The sequence below is a fragment of the Hakea prostrata genome, chromosome 3 (assembly GCF_041222555.1).
Source record: "Hakea prostrata isolate BN-2017 chromosome 3, UWA_Hpros_2, whole genome shotgun sequence".
NCBI lineage: Eukaryota > Viridiplantae > Streptophyta > Magnoliopsida > Proteales > Proteaceae > Hakea > Hakea prostrata.
Window position 1 is genome coordinate 45,127,925 of NC_142602.1, and position 21,296 is coordinate 45,149,220.

Consider the following 21,296-nt stretch of genomic DNA (forward strand, 5'->3'; position numbering starts at 1 on the left):
AAAGTAAGTCACAAGCTACGCAAGCCCAAGGATTTTACATGAGAAATAAAAACATCCTTGGCTATAGGTTTGGTAAGAGGGTTAGCTACCATTTGACTAGTAGATATGTGCTTAAGTACAACTTTCTTCCTTGACATAATGTCTCTAAAAAAATGATATTTTAATTGTATATGTTTGGTCTTCCAATGATACTTGGGGTCCTTGACATAGCTAAGAGTTGCCGTAATATCATAGTAGACAAGGGTAGCCTCTTTGGATGTCATCACAAATCCAGTATGTCGTAGGAATCTCTTTAACCAAATAGCAGCTGAGCATGCCACATACTCTGCTTCCATGGTCGAGAAGGATATACAAGTCTTCTTATTGCTACACCATGAAATGGCCCTGCCATTCAGCAAGAAAGCATATCCAGAGGTCGATTTGCACTCATCAATGTCTCCATCCCAATCAACATCGCTATAGCCAACTAATCGCAAATATGATCCTTGGTAACACAATATGTAGTTACTCGTTCCTCTGAGATATCTCGATATCCTCTTGACAACTTTCCAGTGCTCTATGCCTGGGTCTGATTGGTATCGACTAACCAAATCCACTGCATAACAAATATCTGGCCTAGTACACATCATAGCGTACATAAGGCTACCCACTGCACTGGAATATGAAACTCTTTCCATCTTGGTTTTCTCCGCTGGAGTCTTAGGACCCATATCAAGGCTCAAATGCAAACCCTTCTCCACTGGAGTATTTATTGGTTTGCAGTTGTGCATCTGATATCTCGTCAAGACATTGTCAATATAGGTCTTCTGAGATAAACCCAGTAATCTCTTTTGCCTATTTATCTACAATCTTGACACCAAGCACATAGCTTGCTTCACCCATGTACTTCATATCAAATACAAAGGACAACCATTTCTTAATGGTTTCCAATAGCTCTTTGCTATTGCTAGCCATGAGTATGTCATCTATGTACAGTGTCAAGATGATATAATCACCATCAGATCTCTTGGTGTAAACACAGTGGTCTTCCTTAAGCATGGAAAAACCATTTTCCATCATAGCTTGGTGGAAGTGCACATTCCACTGTCTAGATGCTTGCTTTAAGCCATATATGGACTTCTTGAGCTTGCACACTTTGCGCTTTAGTCCATTAGCTTCAAAGCGTTGAGGTTGATCCATATATATCTCTTCCTCAAGTTCTCCTTTGAGAAAACAGTCTTTACATCCATTTGATAAAGCTCCAATTTCAACTGAGCAACAATGGCTAATATGAGGCGGATGGAGGCAAACCTAACCACAAGGGAAAAAGTTTCCTCATAATCAACGCCCTCTCGTTGGGTGTAGCCCTTAGCCACTAAACGAGCCTTGAATCTCTCAATAGATCCATCCACCTTTCTCTTGATCTTGAGAACCCATTTGTTCCCAATGCCTTTCGGCCTGGTGGTAAGTCAACCAAGTCCTAGACATGATTGACTTTCATTGACTCCAACTCTTCCTCTATCGCTTTTAACCATTCCTTTGAGTTTGTCCCGCAAGAACTTCTTACACGCTCTTTGGTTCATGCTCATCGATTGGAGTCATCTCATAGTCGTTCTCTTCAGGAGTTACTGTCACATCCACCCAGCCGGTACCCTACTTGGTATACCCGGGTATGTGATCCACAGTCCCAAGGATCAAGTATCGAGCAACCATGCCTCCCACATACACGATAACACAATCATGAACAATAATAATCAAGGTTAAAGCATATAATAAATGAAATCATGAATAAGATAAGAACAAGATAATCAGAGTGCAGAATAAAAGATACCAAAGTATACATATAATTCAAAAGAGAGAGAATGAGCGGAAATCACTCCCTCGATGACAGCGGAGTGTCGATAAATCAAGGTTAAGGTTTACAAATCCAAATCTTAAAAAGAGTATAACAATATAAAAGTCTAAACTAAGGTCTCCTTGGTCTTATACAAGATATCCTTATAGGTATAAACATAGGAGACCAAACAGGACCTTTCCCACACTAAGGTAGAGCTAATCCTGGTACGGAGGGTAACAACCCATGGGATCTTCAATGTGATCTTCATAGTAGCCAAGACCTTGAGAGTATTATGAGGCATCCGGGTTCGTCTCGATGAGGGAGCCATCAGATTCTTCAATACCTGCAGAGTAATCTAACAAAACAATTGCACATAAAGTAATGAGTTCGAAAGAACTCAGCACGGTAGTTATTCCATAATACATAAGTCACATGATACAAAACATAACATAATGCAAGATGATATGAAACAGATGATGCACATATGATTCTAACTCTATACATGCTAGTCTCTATGGTAGACATGCTTTAAGTCATAGCACCATACTTCTTTGGGTAGGTCTCAAATCACTCGGCTCCAGTTGTAATGGGTCCTGCATCCATCTCGGACAATCCATGGCTAGGGTTTCAGTCACCACTCTCTCATTAGGAATCCCCAAATTGAAACCCTAAGTTCTAAATACAAGAATCATAGCATCAATTGAAATCAAATGAAATTGCAAGGGGAGTTAGGGAATTATCTAGGGGAATTGATAAACAATAGATTAGGATCATATGCTAGCATAGAAATCAGACTTAGCATGCTTCATACTTCAGTTTAGGACAAGAATACAAGATGCTAAGAAGAGAATCAAAGAAATGCATATGCAAGAATCAAAATGAGAGCATAGCATAGGTAGAAATGGAATGAGATCATGTATTAGCAATGAATTAACACTTGAAGTGGTGGTTGCAAGGTTGCAGCACCAACTTCAAGGTTACAACAGCAAGAAGAAGAAGAGAACAGAGTAGGATAGAGAGCAAGAGAGAGGAATCATACCTTGTAGATGATAATGGAAACAAGAGGCTCACTTAAGTAGAGAAGAGAATATCCAAAAAGCATCTTTTACTTGGATTTGGGAATCCTTTGGTCGACTGACCCAGTCGACCAATTTAGTCAACCAAGTAGTGACAACAAGCTTGATTAAGGAATTGAAGGGCTATAATGATCCAAATTGAGGTGGGTTTTCTCCTACAAGTCAACCAACAAGTATAGATTAGAGAAATACCTTCGAAACAAGACCGGAAGCGCATCAAGTACTTCAACTAAGCTTCCCTTCTTCTAAGTGCAGTTTCTCACTGAACACTGACAATGTATCCAAGTAAGGAGCATCACCGTCAATGTCCATGGGCTCAGAATCTAGCACCAAATCTTCAACTGAGAGGGCCCACAAGTCTCTCATTCTTCCACTTCGGGTCTTCGGACCTACAAACATCAAGGGTTCCAAGTCAGGGTCAGGGTTAGGATAGGGCTGGGTTTCACAGTTGCCATGTAGGCTTCATCCTCTATGTCGAAATGTCGACGATGAACTAGCCCGCACCCACTACAGTGCAAGTGCATTTCAGATTGCTCACCCTCTAAGGTTGCTATCACATCTGCACTCCCACTTCCACTAGGATCTTCTAGATGAACCCCAGGTTCATTACCTAGAATCTGAATCCCTGGATTGACAAGATCACTATCTTGTATCTCAAAGAAATCCGATGATTCTTTGCTAACTCCTGCAAGAGATGGAAAATCATTTTCCAAAAATGTTGCATCCCTAGACTCGAGTTCTGTTTTCCGCTCACTCTCATCTAGCCCAATGAAGACCTGACCCTTCGAGAGTTCAGAATATCTTACAAAGATACACTTTCTTCCTCTAAGTCCAATCTTCCCATATTGGTGAGATGTAGAGTGAATATATGCCGCACATCCCCATGCCTGCAAGTAAGTCAAATCTGGCTACCTTCTAGTCCACAACTCATATGGTGTGGAAGGAATTGATTTGGTTGGAACTCTATTGAGGATATAGGCCGCAGTCAGCAAAGCATCTCCCTAATAAGAAATGGGTAGGTTTGCCTGCATCATCATGGATCTCACCATGTCTAACAAGGTTCTATTCCTCTCAGCAACCCCATTTTTTTATGGAGTCCCTGGAATAGTAAGTTGCCTAGATATCCCCTTTTCATCAAACAACCCTTTGAACATATCGGAGAGATACTCTCTACCTCTATCCGTTTTAGAGTTTTAATCATTTTATCTAACTGATTATCAACTAAGCTCATGAACTTCTTAAAACATTCTAGATTTTTTTGACTTATGAGAAATTAGATAAATGTGACCATACCACATATAGTCATGTATAAATGTGATGAAATAAGCCTGTCCTTTTCTAGTATGCAAATTCATGGGTCCACATACATCTGAATGAATAAGTTCTAGAGGAAGAGAGGCTCTCAAAGCCTTTCTAAATGGTTTTCTAGTTGCTTTTCCTGCTAGACATGACTCATAAGTTGGAAAATTAGATAGTGAACCTTTGCCCAAGAGACCTTCTCTTGCCAACCTGTTCATCCTATCTAAGCCAATATGTCCTAGTCTAGTATGCCATATATAATTAGAATCAATACACACAATATCTTTGCAAACAAAAGCACTATTAGAATTAAATGAATAATCAATTATGACCAATACAATAAAACCATTCTAAAGAAAACCATAACCATAAACTGTATCACCTAGATACAAAATCAAAGAATTGTTCTCAAATACAACTCTAAAACCATGTCTCATAAGAAAAATAACAGAAACAAGATTTCTCCTAATATCTGGAGAATACAACACATCATGGAGTAACAGCATCCGGCCACCTCACAAAATTAATTTGCACATGCCAATGCGATGACCTCCACACTTGAGTTGTTCCCCATCGTTATTCTCCTGCTTCCTCTTGGAACATGACGGTATTCCACGAAGCTCGAGCATTCCCTTGTTGTGTGTTCTGTCGCACCTGAATCAACAATCCATAAAGGATTAAGTTTAGCAAGCATGGTTGTCACATCCACCCAGCCGGTACCCTATCTGGCATACTCAAGTGTGTGATCCACAACCCCGAAGATCAAGTATTGAGGAAGTCATCCTCCCACATAAGCAATAAACATATATAATGTATAATATTATAAATAAGAGATCCAAATAAGGAGAAGAATGACAGGTATAATCGAGTGTGGAAAAATAATACTAGATGTAAACATAAAAAAGGAGTAGAGTGAGGCGGAATCTCACTCCACAGTTACAACAGAAATGTAGCACGTAAGTCTAAAAGAAATACAACTGTTCTTAAAGAAAGTAAAGAAATAGAAATCAACTAAACTAAGAGTCTTCTACTCTATAAATAACATCTTCATAATAATGGACTTCATCAATCCAACTCAGACGTTCCCACTCCACATTAGGTCTAATCGTAGTATGCAACGTGACCAAATGTGGGTCATCAATGTTGTCTAAATTGTAGCCAGCACTTTGCGTGTAGTACGCTTCTTCAACTGGTGCTTCTTCATATTGGCCTTCATAGTAATCAGTACCTGTAGAGTAATCTAACACAAGAGGTTGCACAAAAAAGAGTGAGTTCGAATGAACTCATTAAGGCAAGTTAAATCACAACAACATAAATAACGTGATACAGAACATAACAAGATGCAATGCAATATGAAACAGACAATGTATGTATGCATCTAAACTCTATGTATGCTGGTCTCTATAGGCAGACATGCTTTAAGTCATAGCACCGTACTTCTTTAGGAAGGTCTCATCTCACAACGTCGTTTGGTAGTGGGTCCGGCATCCCTCAGGACATTCCATGGCTGGGGGTTAAGTCACCACTCTCTCACATCACCATTGGTCTAACTAACGGTGCATGTCAGGGTAAAGCTTAGCCCAATGCATGTCATCTACTCAGTCATATCAACTCAGATTCAGATACGTCCATTCCTCGCCCCTGGCGATCCTTTCTGGTATCCTTCACACTAGAGTCAGCATAGTCCCTGACTACGGACTCATCAACCCTATTGGTCATCCACAAATAATAGACAGGAAGCTCTCATGTCCCCTCACTGGTTGGTTACCGGTCTTGAGCGCCCATGAGCCCAAGTCTACTATTTACAACCCTACCAATAAATGGCCCCCACAATGTGATTCATGTCCTCTCACGGGTTGGTTACCATCTTGAGCGCCCATGAATCCCCATTGCTGCCATGGGTCGTTGTTCGGTCTCAATACCCTTCTGAATCGGGTCTGATAAATGGGGACATCCTAGCCAAACACTGCTAGACAGCCCTAGGTATGAAAGCCAATAATTTGGGAAAGCATCAAGGGGCACCATTGGAAATATCCCATACTATTGTCACTGATGTCCAAGGACAGAAATGTCAAAAGGACACTTCCCAATCCCAAATCAAACCTATCAAACACATTCTCAGATCAGTTACATCATACATAACCGACATATCATCATATGAAAGAATATGTAAAAGCATGATCCATTCATTAAACAACATACATGAATAAGCATGGATAGATATACTTGAATAATGAAAGAGAAAATATAAGTTAAGTGCTACTGTACTTACAGCAGTACATCATAAATAAAAATTACAATATCAGTAGTGAATCTAAGAGTTTCCAAAATTAGAAACTAACATACACGCAATCTATATCATTATGGAGGTAACTGTCCTTACCTTAAATAGCGTTGATGATTATCCAAAGATCAAAGAGAGAGGTACCAAACCTAGCAAATAAACCCTAGACAATCATAGATACAACATTAGGAAAGAAGCCTAAAAGATTGGAGAGCAAACGAATCAAACTGAGTGAAAAATAGAGCTACTTACTTGCTTGGTCGATTGGTTGGTCTACTAACCCAATCGACCAATTGAGTCAGTATGAAGCAAAACAATGGATTTTGATCCGAAACTCAATCTATGAGATTCGAAACTCAATGAAACTTGGAGGGAACCTTTAGAACAGTATTCTAACACTAAAGGAGTATAGACTAGGCATTAACAATGATTAAAAACACTACCTTCCAATTAGAAATCATGATTTCCCCAATTGGGTGAAAACCCTAGAATTCAATGAAAAATATACTATGAATCCATGGGAAAGATTAAAGGAGAATAGATCTAATTCTAGAAGATAATTAGAAGTCATTAAAAATTAGATCCAATCATGTTAAGAAAGTGAATCAAAAAGGGAGAATTAGGGTTTCTAGAAGAGTTTATCAGGGTTAGGGTTAAGGTCACTATGATGATCATAAACCCTTAAGAATAGAAGGAGATCATGGAAGAGATGGTTACAAGGATGCAACATCTACTTCCCAATCTCAATGAAGAATAAGATCCTAGAAGAATAATTCTCAACACAGAAGGGATCACTAACCCTGGATTGACAGATCGCATATGAGGAGCTTCAGATCTCACAAAGATCCTTCGAAATCACCAAAGAGAGCTTTAAAAGAGTCTTCCCACGTTCTCAGAGAGTTTTGGAGGTAGAGGATACTAAGAAACACGAAGTTTACTTAAATAGAAAGTGAAAAACCCTAAACAGAGGATTTTTTCGGATTACTGGACCTGTTGGTCGATTGCTTGGTCGATTGGCCCAATCGACCAACCAGTCAACAAAGCTGGTCAGCAACGCCCAAGTAGGGAATTGGAGGCCTAACTCAAGTCCAAAACTCATGGGCTTCTCCTAACACAACATATGACTCACCTAGTATAGAAAAATGCCTTCGAATCATGTCAAACTATACTTTAAGTCCATCAACTTGAATCATCTTCAACAAATTGCAGCTTCCTTTCTAGATCAGCAGAGACTTCTAAGTATGGAACTCCATCATCAATTTCCATGGGTTTTGGGTTAAACACCATGTCTTCCACTGAGATGGCCCATAGTTGTCTTCTTCCTTTACATCGGGTCTTCGGACCTACAAACAACCGAGGTATGGTTGTTCCACCAAATCTTCGCCAAAGGGATTGTGCGATTCCGCAATTGTTTGTCCTTATCTAGGATTTCGGCTGGCTCTTCATCATAGGTAAGATCAGCAGTAAGTCCTTCGGGTGCTTGCTGTAGTATGTGTTACGGATTCTCTATGTATTTCCGAAGCATTGAAACATGAAACTGATGCATCCAAAATCTGCTCAGCCCTCAGATTTCCTGTAAATGACCTGCAAAAACGAACGTCAGATGTGGCCCGACCGTTGGGATTGGGAGTCCACCTCCGAAGGCTAAGTCAGTTGATGAACTTAATCGCAAACGGCTCTGCTTGAGCACAGAGCTAAGGAATGAATAATGAGAATATGATTCAGATTGTATCAGTCCTTCTACCTTGTGAGTAGGTGATGTCTTTTATAGAGTGTACCTTTGAATCTCCTTCTTTGGATGGATTTGAGCCTTCTTCGGATAGTCGTTGGATCTTAATAGATAGATCCATTGAGTGATAGATCTGTACTAGGTTGGACTAGTAGATGACTCCTTTGATAATACGATCGTTATATGGTAGTTATCCATATAATAGCGATAAGTGACAGCCGTCAAATGCTGCTACCCGTGTCTTTGTCGAATTAGCCTATTCCGATTGTAGCGGATTAGGGCGTGCTTGTGACTGAGTTAGTTTTCTTCCTCAGCAAGCTATCTCCTGGACCTGGCTCGCTCGGAAGCGAGTCGATTCTTTTCGTCTCGACCGGAGTCGAGGATCGAACCAAGATTGAACCAGGTTCGGTTATATTTTCTCCATATCACGAGCCCCCCAGACCAAGCGTTCGGACGATCCCGAGGGCTTGGTTTTTAACTGGGTTTTCTGTCGAACAATTGTTTGGCATAATCCCCAACCCATTAAATGTCATATCACATTTAATGCGGCTGTGTCATTTTTTCCTCGAGCATTGTGAGTATTCTCACTTTTTGTGGGGGGTAACGCCACTCGTTCCTTGTAGCCGAAACTATCGTTGCTCACGAAATCGAAATGACGGTTTCTGAATGCCTGTTTTTGATTCGTGAGTTCAAACTTTCGAACCATCTCTAAATCTCGATCGTTGATGTTGAACCCATCTCGATCGTACACGTCCTCAAACACTCGTGCAAGTGCTTAAAAGTGGTTCGTTGTCTTCGTAGGTTTCATTCTCTTTGTCTGGAATTTTAAAACCTCATCGTCTTCTTCGCGCCCTAACGATCTTCTCACTCTCGAGCGTTCTGCTTCAGTGTAAGTCTACTGACTCCTTTGCAAAGTTTACTTTCGTCTCAAGGTTTCTTTTTTCTTGCTAGAAACCACAATCAGACTTTTTAGTAATGGAGGGTAGTAGGGTTTCTTTTGAAATTCCTCCTGAACTTAGCGCTATTAAGGGCGATACTGGTGATGAGGCCTTTGCCTCCATTCCCTCCGAGCAGTCGGATAGCGACAAGAAAACCCTAACTCCTTTCTGGCGTGACTTCGCAGAAGTTAGCCAATAGAGAAAAGCAGAAGAAAATGCTGAGGCTTCTTCTGCCCTTCCTGAGTCTGGACCATCCAGGACTCCGAGGGTGACTACCGAATCTTCTGGGCAGTCCAAACAACCTATCAAGTCCACTGATGGACCTGGCTCTGTTGCTTCCTCCTTTACTGAGGAAAACCTTCCTTTAGCCATCAAACGCTTTGACTTTCCACTTTCGTACAAACTTAGGGCTCCCACTTCTGATGAGAGGGTTGATTCGGTCCTTCTTGGCGAATTTTCCCTGTATATAGATACTTTGTTTTCTGCTGTTCTAAATCATTGGGACATTTGTCCCGGAATGCTTCTTCCCAATAGATGGCGTCTCATCGTCGGCTTCTTGGGTTTATGTTTTGAACTCGGCATCATACCTTCTTCCTCTTTTTGTACATTTTCATGCTCTTTCTCTTTCTCATCCTCCTGGTTAGGTTGTGCTTTCCAAGCGCAACAAAGTTGAGCTTGATTGGTCGGGCAACATTCTTGTCGGGGAACCTGCCCTTCCAATCACAAAGGGTGGCGCAAGCGGTATTTTTTCTGCCGAGTGCCTCAATCAGATCTTCACTTCCCAACCACCTGGAAACTGTATAATTCATACTCTGAGGGCAACCGGGTCCCTCAACTATCCAAAGAAGACAGAGCTGTTGTCAAGAAGATCAAGTCGATTCCATGGTATCAAGAGATACATGGATATGAGATGGAATACAACTCCATTCTTCAATACTGGGGGCTGGCTCAACGTGAGCTTTCTAACTACCACGTTTCATTTTCTTGAATGTACTGCGAGTTTTTTCAACTTTCTGACTTTCATCTTTCTTTGTAGTGCCTCCAAGAATTAATCTAGAAACCTTCGGGTGAAGGCTGCCAAGGCCTTTGTAACTGCAGAGCAACGGTCTCCTAGAGCATTGACTACAGAACAAGTGGCTTCTATGCCTCCTCCAGACCCTTCTTACAAGGGTATTAGAAACCTGAAGCCAGTGGTTGAGGCTTCGGGGAGAGGGAAGAAACCAATGGTGGAAGAGGTCAAGGCCCCCTCTCCCATTCTAACCAAAAGGAAGCATGACTCGGTCGATGCTTTTGCCCCGAAAAAATCCAAGAAGAATAAGGATTCTGAGGAGATCTTCGTCCCTTAGTGGTCATTGATAGAGACAGACCAAGTCATGCAGGACCACAAGAAGGCTGCTGAATGGAACTCTCTGCAAGACGACACTCTGGTTCGTCTTTCCACGAGGTATTACTTTTCTTGAGTTTTTACTACTTGCTTTGTGATCTCTCCTGGGATTTTTTGATAATTCTTCTGCCTTTCTAGGAATGCTGTGTTGAGCTTCTATCAACACATGGAGGCATTGAGCCGAGTCGGTCGTAGTGGCTCCTTGCTGCAGACCTGTGAAGAAAATTTGGCAAAGGCCAATTCTGAGGTTGACCGGTTGAAGAAGCAGCCGAAGAATCAAAAGAGAAGAATGATGAGGCCATGAGTTCTTTGAGAAAAGAACTTGACTTGTCGGCCAGTTCGTCTGCTGCTACCAAACGCGAAGCCTAGAAGCAGAAAAATATTGCTACCGCATTCGGTGAAAGCCTCGAGCTTCAGGCCCTGGATAATGAACGCCTGAAGAAGATTGCAGTTCCTAGCAAGCCCGAACACCTTTCACAAGATCTTCAGAGGGACTGCATTCGGAAGTATCTGAACAACGTTCCTTTCATTGACCTGATGGGTTCCTTCAACCTTCAAGCTTACCGAGTCGATTCCCAAAATGATATCAAAGTCTTTCATATTGAGAATTACTAAATTGGCTTCCAAGTTCTTCTCACCAACCACAACAGGACATTTAACTAACACTTTATCTAGTTTCATAGCAGAACCAGTAGCAGTACTAATCAATAAGCAACTAGATAAATTCTTAGGTGTTAGGTCAGTCTTCTTAATGAATGCAGATGATATGAATGAATGTGATGCACCCGTATCAAATAAAACAAATGCAGGTATAGAAGCGACTAACAATGTACCTGTTACCATATCATGACTTGCATCTTGTTCAGTATCGGATATACTGAACACTCTTTCGGAAGGAGGGGCATGAGCACTCTTCACTACCAGAGCAGACTGTTGAACTGGCCTCTTCGGACAGGCACGAGCAAAGTGACCGGTCTGCTTACAGAAAAAGCAAACAACGTCCTTCAGTCCAACTGGATAGTTGTAGCTGGGGGCTTCTGAACCAAAGGTCTAGAATTTGCATTCACAGGCTTGGCATTCGGAATATTCACATCTTGTCTATTCCCACCATACTGAAAATGCTGGTTGGCTTGCTGAAATCCAGGACTCTGACCTACACTCCTAGGCTGGAAAGCAGGAGTAGGGTAAGGTGCAGGTCTAATAAAATGCCGCTTAGTATGGTCAACTAATCTAGGATTCCTTGACTGCCAAGGTCTTTGCACACGAGCATTTTTCTTTTCAGTCTCTTCCAACTTTTTCGAATTCTGAACCACTTGAGCATAGCTTTCAATAGGCTGAACTGTGAGATATGCTCTGATTGCATGTCGCAATCCTTTAAAGAATTTCTTTGCTTTAGCACGATCAGGCATCAAAGAACCAGGAGCAAAGAAGTGGAGCTCTTTCAACTTCTGTTGGTATTCCAACACAAACAGTGACCCTTGCATCAAAGCCATAAACTTAGCTTCCTTAGCATCCTGTACTGCTTCAGGGAAATAGTTCTTACAAAATGCTTCCTTGAAAATTTCCCAAGTCAGTCCACCAGTATGCAAAGCTTCCAAGATAGGACGAGTAGAGTTCCACCAAACGTCAGCTTCGTGTTGAAGCTTCTTCTCAGCGAACAAAATCTTATGAGCTTCAGAACACTACAGATGACGAAAAGCCTTTTCTAACTCTTGTAGCCACTTGTTTGGAAACAAAGTATCCTTGGACACTCCGGTGAAGATAGGCACTTGCAACTTCAAGAAACTCTCCATCAGACGAGTATGAGGAGTTCCAGCTAACCTTTCCGCATTCAGGACTGCGGCATGAGGATTCCCATTAACACCAGCACGAGTCTCATTATGCAGAGTCATGAAACCCGTCAATATCTGATTGAACTGGTTTGCTTGTTGTTGCATCACATTGCCCATGATGTTGGCAATATCACGGAAACTTCCGATGATCGGGGCACCTGGTACGTCATGAGTACCTTGATCACCAGTGTTGGTCTGCTGATCAGAACCATCAATTGGTATCTCAACATCGAAAGGTATCTCACCACCTCTGTGGCTACTTGATCCACCAGGACCACTTCTTAACAGAACCATTCTGCAAAAACTGAAACGTCAAAAACACCAAAAATCGAAGATTCGACAAAATCCACAAGTCCAAATGATTGAAAATCTTAAATCATACTTATATACTTCCATTTAGTCATCAAATATGCAATCATAGGACAAAAATCATAATTTTCCAAATTTCATCAGAAATTGGAGCTACTGGGTCCTTTGGGCGACTGCTTGGTCGATTGGCCTAGTCGACCAATCAATCGACCAAGCCTGGCAGCATGCGAAAATCAGGCTTTTAAGCACCAAAATCTCATTCCAAACTCACTTCAAACCTTGCAAACTTGAGGGGGAGCTCTGGAGAAGAAGTGCTAAGGTCTTCCTAAGTGTTTTCCAAGTAGTTTGGTGCTTCAACAACAACACTACATCACACTTAGATCATCACACAAGGTAAACACTCATTCTCATTCTCAAATTCATCTTCTCATGCTTGCATTTCATCAAAATCATGTGTTGCTTATGTCTATTGCTTAGAAACATGTTCCATGAGTTTTTAACACAATTCCATGCTTAGGGAACAAGTTCTAACACAATCTTGCACTTTCACATCGCTTTCGCAATCGAAATTGCCAAACTTTAGAAAATTTTTGATTTCTCACAAACCGCTTGGAGTTTTCGCACGAAATTAATTTCTACATGCTTCAAATGATGTTGTGGATGTGTACATGTAGTTTGATTCCATCAATTTCAGAATTTTCAAAAATCCATTTTGACCTAAATTCAAAATCCCGAAATTCCTTCTTGCTGAATTTTTGACTTTAGACAAAGATTTCGACGGATTTTCTTCACATAAAACATCTTAACATGCTATTCCAAGTAATGCACATGCTAGTATGTTCAATTTGCATTTCCCCAAATTTGAAAATTTTAGAAAAATTACGAAAATGCCCTTCTGGCTGAATTTTCAAAACAACTCTAACAAGCAATTTGCTTTGTCTTTTCCACAGACATTTACACCATGCAGAGAGGAGGCCGAGGTCGAGTTCCTTCTCAGCCGAGAGAGGAGGTACTAGGGCTTGACATTTCGATATGCCGCAGGCAGAGTTCCTGTACGTGGCGTTCTTCGAGTATTGTCGCATCGAGTACGGGCGACTACTCCACTTACGAGAGCTGCGGGTGTTCAGGATCTGGTAGAGGTTCGACACATTAGAGTGGACCCATCTTTTCACGGCGGACTTGCCCGTATACCCAGAGCTAGTGAGGTTGTTCTTCAATAACCTCACATCTGTCGAGGAGGCCAGAGGACATGGCCGTCCTTTCCGACTAATCATTGAGAGCATGGAGACAAAGATTTAGTTCTTCACGAGGACACTGGCACAGATTCTCCAGGTGCCTTATTATCCACATTAGTGCATATAGATACCCTTAGGAGCTGAGGTGGACAGCTACTTGTTGCCTTATGAGCTTCATAAGATATGTGCCACTCTCTAGAGCGACTTACAGTGTTACCTTCCACGGAACAACGGGCAGATGACGGATTTGGCTCGGATCATTGGTCGCATTGTGGGCTGAAACATCATGCCGAAGGCCGGACATCATCATAGGGTCACAGTGATGGAGGCCTTAGTCATATACCCCATTTACATGGGATTCCAGATCGACTTGTCCTACATAATCTAGAATGTCATGATAGATCTGGTGGCGCATCCGAGTATGAGGAACCTTTGCTTTGGGAGATTATTGACATTAGTCTTCCAGCACTTTGGGGTGAGTCTAGAGGATACAAAGCTAGTCATTGGAGCACTGGGGTATACGATTGGGACGAGGACTACCAAACAGATGCGACTTACTCAGACTTTGAGATCTCCAGGTCTAGAGGGTGAGGATGATGATGATACTGAGGAGGATAAGGATGAGGTTCCAGCAGATGAGGGTGATGCTGGTAGAGATTCTGATGATCAGGCAGAGGATGACACCGAGATGCATGAGGCTGATCCAAAGCATCATGAGATTCCCAAATCATCACATTTTGAGATTGGAGGTCCTTCACACTCAGTTCCAGAGAGTTCGGATCTAGATGCACAGATGAGATCGATGACTTCCATACTAGAGAGGATGGAGGTCAGACAGGAGCAGATGTACAGTACTATGGAGTCACAGCAGGAGCGTATAGAGTCTCAGCTTACTTAGATGGCCGAGGACTTCAGAGCATTCAAAGATCAGAGGAGATCACCTAGATAGATTGTACTTAGAATTTCCCTTTATGCTTTATCATATGTAATTGTTGTAAACTTTTCTTAAAATTAATGAAGTTCACTTTGTTATTGTGTATTATGCACTTTCTTTTATTACATTAATGATATTTATTAAGTCATAATTATTGTGTATAATTCAAGTCACCAATTATGCTTCATTAATCAAGTTTCTAGTCCAAGTATTCTATTATTCACTTCTAAGAATAATTGAGTCATTTTTGGATCTATGACTCAGGAATGTTCTGTTATTGTTTTCTGTGGTTAGGATTTCCTTGAACTTTGGGCTCTGATACCACTTTGTCACATCCACCCAGCCGGTACTCTATCTGGCATACCTGAGTGTGTGATCCATAGCCTCGAAGATCAAGTATCGAGGAAATCATCCTCCCACATAAGCAATAACATAATCATGAACAGATATAATCAATGTATAATATTATAAATAAGAGATCCAAATAAGGAAAAGAATGACAATATAATCAGAGTGCGGAAAAATGATACTAGATGTAAACATAAAAAAGGAGTAGAGTGAGGCGGAATCTCACTCCACAGTTACAGCGGAAATGTAGCACGTCAATCTAAAAGAAATACAACTGTTCTTAAAGAAAGTAAAGAAATAGAAATCAACTAAACTAAGAGTCTTCTACTCTATAGATAACATCTTCATAATAATGTACTTCATCAATCCAACTCAGACGTTCCCACTCCACATTAGGTCTAATCGTAGTACGCAACGTGACCAAACGTGGGATCATCAATGTGATCTTCATTGTAGCCAGCACTTTGCGTGTAGTACGCTTCTTCAATTGGTGCTTATTCATATTGGCCTTCATAGTAATCAGTACCTATAGAGGAATCTAACAAAACAGGTTGCACAAAAAGGAGTGATTTTGAATGAACTTAGTAAGGCAAGTTAAATCACAACAACATAAATAACATGCTGCAGCACATAACAAGATGCAATGCAATATGAAACAGACAATGTATGTATGATCTAAACTCTATGTATGCTGGTCTCTATAGGCAGACATGCTTAAAGTCATAGCACTGCACTTCTTTAGGAATGTCTCATCTCATAACGCCGTTTGGTAGTGGGTCCAGCATCCCTCAGGACATTCCATGGCTGGGGGTTGGGTCACCACTCTCTCACATCACCATTGGTCTAATTACTGGTGCATGTCAGGGTAAAGCCTAGCCCAATGCATGTCATCTACTCAGTCATATCAACTCAGATTCAGATACGTCCATTCCTCGCCCCTGGCGATCCTTTCCAGTATCCTTCACACTAGAGTCAGCATAGTCCCTAACTACAGACTCATCAACCCTACTGGTCATCCATAAATAACAGACGGGAAGCTCTCATGTCCCCTCATGGGTTGGTTACTGGTCTTGAGCACCCATGAGCCCAAGTCTACTATTTGCAACCCTACTAATAAATGGCCCCCACAATGTGATTGATGTCCTCTCACGGGTTGGTTACCGGTCTTGAGCACCCATGAATCCCCATTGCTGCCACAGGTCGTTCGGTCTCAATACCCTTCTGAATCAGGTCTGATATAATGGGGACATCCTAGCCAAACACAGCTAGACATCCCTAGGTATGAAAGCCAATAATCCGAGAAAGCGTCAAGGGACACCATTGGAAATATCCCATACTATTCCCACTAATGTCCAAGGACAGAAATGTCAAAAGGACACTTCCCAATCCCAAATCATACCTATTCAAACACATTCTTAGATCAGTCACATCATACATAACCGACATATCATCATACGAAAGAATATGTAAAAGCATGATCCATTCAGTAAACAACATACATGAATAAGCATGCATAAATATACTTGAATAATGAAAGATAAAACATAAGTAAAGTGCTACTGTACTTACAGCAGTACATTGTAAATAAAAAGTACAATATCAGTAGTGAATCTAAGAGTTTCCGAAATCAGAAACTAACATACACGCTGTCACATCCTCCCAGCCGGTACCCTAACTGGCATACCCGAGAGTGTGATCCACAGCCCTAAAGATCAAGTTTAGGAACGATCATATCCATTTCGCACAATAACATAATCAAAAGCAAGAACAAATCATAATGTTCAAGTAATTTATAAAGCATCTCAGAAGGATCACTATAGAATATTAGAGTGCGAAAACATGATACCAAATCAAAAGACAACTGTAGAGTATAGCGGAAATATACTCCACAACATATGCGGAAGGTAGATCGAAATCTAAGTAAAGCTCTAAGCTAATACAAGTAAAGTAAAAGATAAGTCTAGAAGAAACAAGAGAAATCTAATCCACATCTTCAGTCTGCTCTTCTTCATCTTCAGTCTTCATCTTCTTCACCTTGCCCTTCCTTATATGGACCGTCATCATATTTCAAACCTGCAGAGAAGTCTAACAAAAGATATGGTACAAAAGGAGTGAGTTTCGAAAGAAACCCAGTAAGGCAGTTAAATCCATAATAACATAAATGGCAGGATTTCAGAACAAACATAAATTCAATATGGTATGAGACAAACAATGAATGTATGAATCTAACTCTATGTATGCTGGTCTCTATTGGCAGACATGCTTTAAGTCATAGCACCGTACTTCTTTAGGAAAGTCTCATTCACTCATCATCAGTTGGTAATGGGTCCGGCATCCCTCGGGACATTCCATGGCTGGGGGTATAGGTCACCACTCTCTCACATCACCATTGGTCTAAGTACCGGCGCATGTCAGGGTAAAGCCTAGCCAAATGCAAGTCTTCTACTTAGTTACATCAAGTCGATCCAGATACGTCCATTCCTCGTCCCCGACGATCCTTTCCGGTATCCTTCACACTAGAGTCCTCATAGTCCCCGACTACGGACTCATCAACCCTATTGGTTATCCACATATGGTAAACGGGAAGCTCTCACGTCCTCTCACGGGTTGGTTACCGGTCTTAAGCGCCCGTGAGCCCAAGTCTATCCATATGCAACCCTCCAATAAATGGCCCCCACAATGTGATTCCTGTCCTCTCACGGGTTGGTTACCGGTCTTGAGCGCCCATGAATCCCCATTGCTACCACGGGTCGTTCGGTCTCAATACCCCTCCGATTAGGGTCTGACATAACGGGACATCCTAGCCAAACACTACTAGACAGTCCTAAATATGTCATCCAACAGTTTAGGAAGGTGTCTAGAGGGCATCTCCGGAAACATCCCATAATATTCCCGTAGTAGTCCAAGGACAGAAGTGTCAAAAGGACACCTCTCCTTTCCAAACCATACTTAAGCATACACAAGCATCAATTCATAACATCACATATATGGTAACTTCATATATGGAAAGAAATCAATAATTACAATCAACTTGTATATAATTGGTAAGTAAATCATACATGAATCAATTAACATAAACAAGTAATGCTACTGTAATCAAGATTATGCAACAGTAGTATATCATTGTAAGAATCTAATTAAGGAAACAAATCAATGATATTCAAATATAGAAACTAGATTCATGCTATCTATGTAATTAAGGAAATAACCATCCTTACCTTATATAACTTGAAGAGAATCTCCAAGGATCAAGGAGAAACTTCCCAAACTTGGCAAGAAGGTCCTAAACAAGTATATATATCATATTAGGAAAGAAACCTAGAAGGAAAGATATCAAAACATCCAAAACAGACCAAATCTGGAGTTGCTGTACTCATTGGTCGATTGGATTGGTCTATTGTCTCGATCGACCAATCAGTGACCAACGAGACAAAGTGGCCTACAAAATCTGAGTTTTAAGAATAAAGAACCGAATTTGGTGGTTCAAAAGGGTACCAAACAAGGGGGAAACTACTATGACAGTATCCTAGTATATAGAGGACTTCAAAACACTAATCAAATCAAGTCTTCAAGTTACAAATTAGGAAACAAAAGTTACCATAATTAGATCAATCATGGTTCTTGAAGAATTCATAGTAAAAATCATGGACAAGATCGATAGGATGATGGATCATTGATTGTGATAAAGAAATCATGAAAAGCATGCATAGATCTTCAAGAAAAATAGATCTAAGACTGAAGAACATGAATCTAAATAAGGCAACAAAACTTACCATAAATTTATTAGTCATGGTTCTTGGAGAAAGCATGGTATGATCAAGAAGAAAGAACTAGAGATTGATAGGTTACAACTCTTGTAAAGAAAACACAGCGATTGACTACTAATATGATCAATAAAACAGATCTAAGAAGATCAGAATTTGAATCAAAAGATGAACAAAGACAAGATCATGATTTAGATCATGATTCCATCAAAAGCTTGCAATGATCATGATTAAGAACATTGCATTAGCCATTAATCCTTAGGAAGATCATGAGGGATGAGTAGAGAGATGTTTGCAATAGAGAATGCAGCATCTTCTCTACTGTCTCAGCCCAAAAAGGAAAGAAAAACAGAGATGGAGAAGAAGAAGAGAGTGTAGACATACCTTTGATGCAAGAGGAAGAAGATTACTTGAGTTCTTGCGAGAGATCAACCAAGGATGCAAGGAAATTGATTAGAATGGAGTTCTAACTTGTTCCAGAGGCTTAGGAGGCAGAGGAGACGAACTAATCCCGAGATTGGACTTAAATAGAGCAAGAAAGACCTAAATCTAGAAAACAGATCTCATTGGTCGATTGGATTGGTCTACTGGCCCAGTCGACCAATCAATCGACCAATGGAGACAGCAAGGTACAAATTGCACTGTTTTGGTCATAACTTCTTCGTTTGAAGTCCGATTGATCCGAAATTCGAAAGGGAACTTCACACAAACCTAATAAGACTATCTAGCATGAATTGGGCATCATCCATGGTCCAAAAATCAGTATTTTATAATTTGGAACATGAGTTTCTAAATTGGAAACAACATGGTTCTCATAGCAAACTCACCATGGATTCAAGGGAAGAATTAGAGAGAACAAGGCTTCTCTCTAATGAAATATCAAGAACATATCAGAGGCAAGAATAACTAAATAGAAAATCAAAAGAATACTAATCCTAGAATGAGAGGAATCAAAAATAGAAACTTACTAGAATGCTTATATCAATGGTCAACATAGAAGGCTAAAATGGCTAGAAAGAAAGGGGAATTGATTCAAGGAGATGAAATACATTGGAACAGCAGCAAAGGCTAAGATCAAGCATGATAAACATTAATTAGAATAGAAGCTACAGTAGAATGGTCATGCTGTCCAAAATTCAATCAAAATCAATGAAGAATTGAGGAGATTCACCATGTGGTTTCAAGGAATGCATAGAGTGATTGGGAGTTCACTCTAAGACATAAGGAGATTAGAGAATAGGTAGTTATAGTAGTGTAACACCTTCTCCACAATCAAAACATCAAGATAGAACAGTAAGAAGAAGAAAAGAGAGAAGAAGGAGACGGAACACTGAAATCAAGGTCCAACTTCAAGATGTAACATTAAAATAACCTTTCTTCATCCAAAATAGATAGGGTGTCCTGGCTAGGTTTGGGCTGGATTTCACACACGCAATCTATGTCATTATGGAGATAACTGCCCTTACCTTAAATAGCGTTGAAGATTATCCAAAGATCAAAGAGAGAGGTTCCAAACCTAGCAAATAAACCCTAGACAATCATAGATACAACATTAGGATGGAAGCCTAAAAGATTGGAGAGAAAACGAATCAAACTGAGCAAAAAACAGAGCTACTGACTTGATTGGTCGATTGGATGGTCTACTGACCCAGTCGACCAACCAGTCAACCAACTGAGTTAGTACGAAGCAAAACAATGGATTTTGATCCGAAACTCAATCTACGAGATTCGAAACTCAACGAAACTTGGAGGGAACCTTCAGAACAACATTCTAACACTAAAGGAGTATAGATTAGGCATTAACAATGATTAAAAACACTACCTTCCAATTCGAAATCATTATTTCCCCAATTGGTTGAAAACCCTAGAATTCGATGAAAAGTATACTATGAATCCATGGGAAAGATTAAAGGAGATTAGATATAATTCTAGAAGATAATCAGAAGTCATTCACAATTCCATCATGAAAATTAGATCCAATCATGTTAAGAAAGTGAATAAAAAAGGGAGAATTAGGGTTTCTAGAAGAGTTTATCAGGGTTAGGGTTAAGGTCACTATGATGATCATAAACCCTTAAAAATAGAAGGAGATCATGGAAGAGATGGTTGCAAAGATGTAGCATCTACTTCCCAATCTCAAGGAAGAATAAGATCCTAGAAGAATAATTCACAACACAGAAGGGATCACTAACCTTGGATTGATAGATCGAAGATGAGGAGCTTCAAATCTCGCAAAGATCCTTCGAAATCACCAAAGGGAGCTTTAAAAGTGTCTTCCCACATTCTTAGAGAGTTTTGGAGGCAGAGGATACTAAGAAACACGAAGTTTACTTAAATAGAAAGTGAAA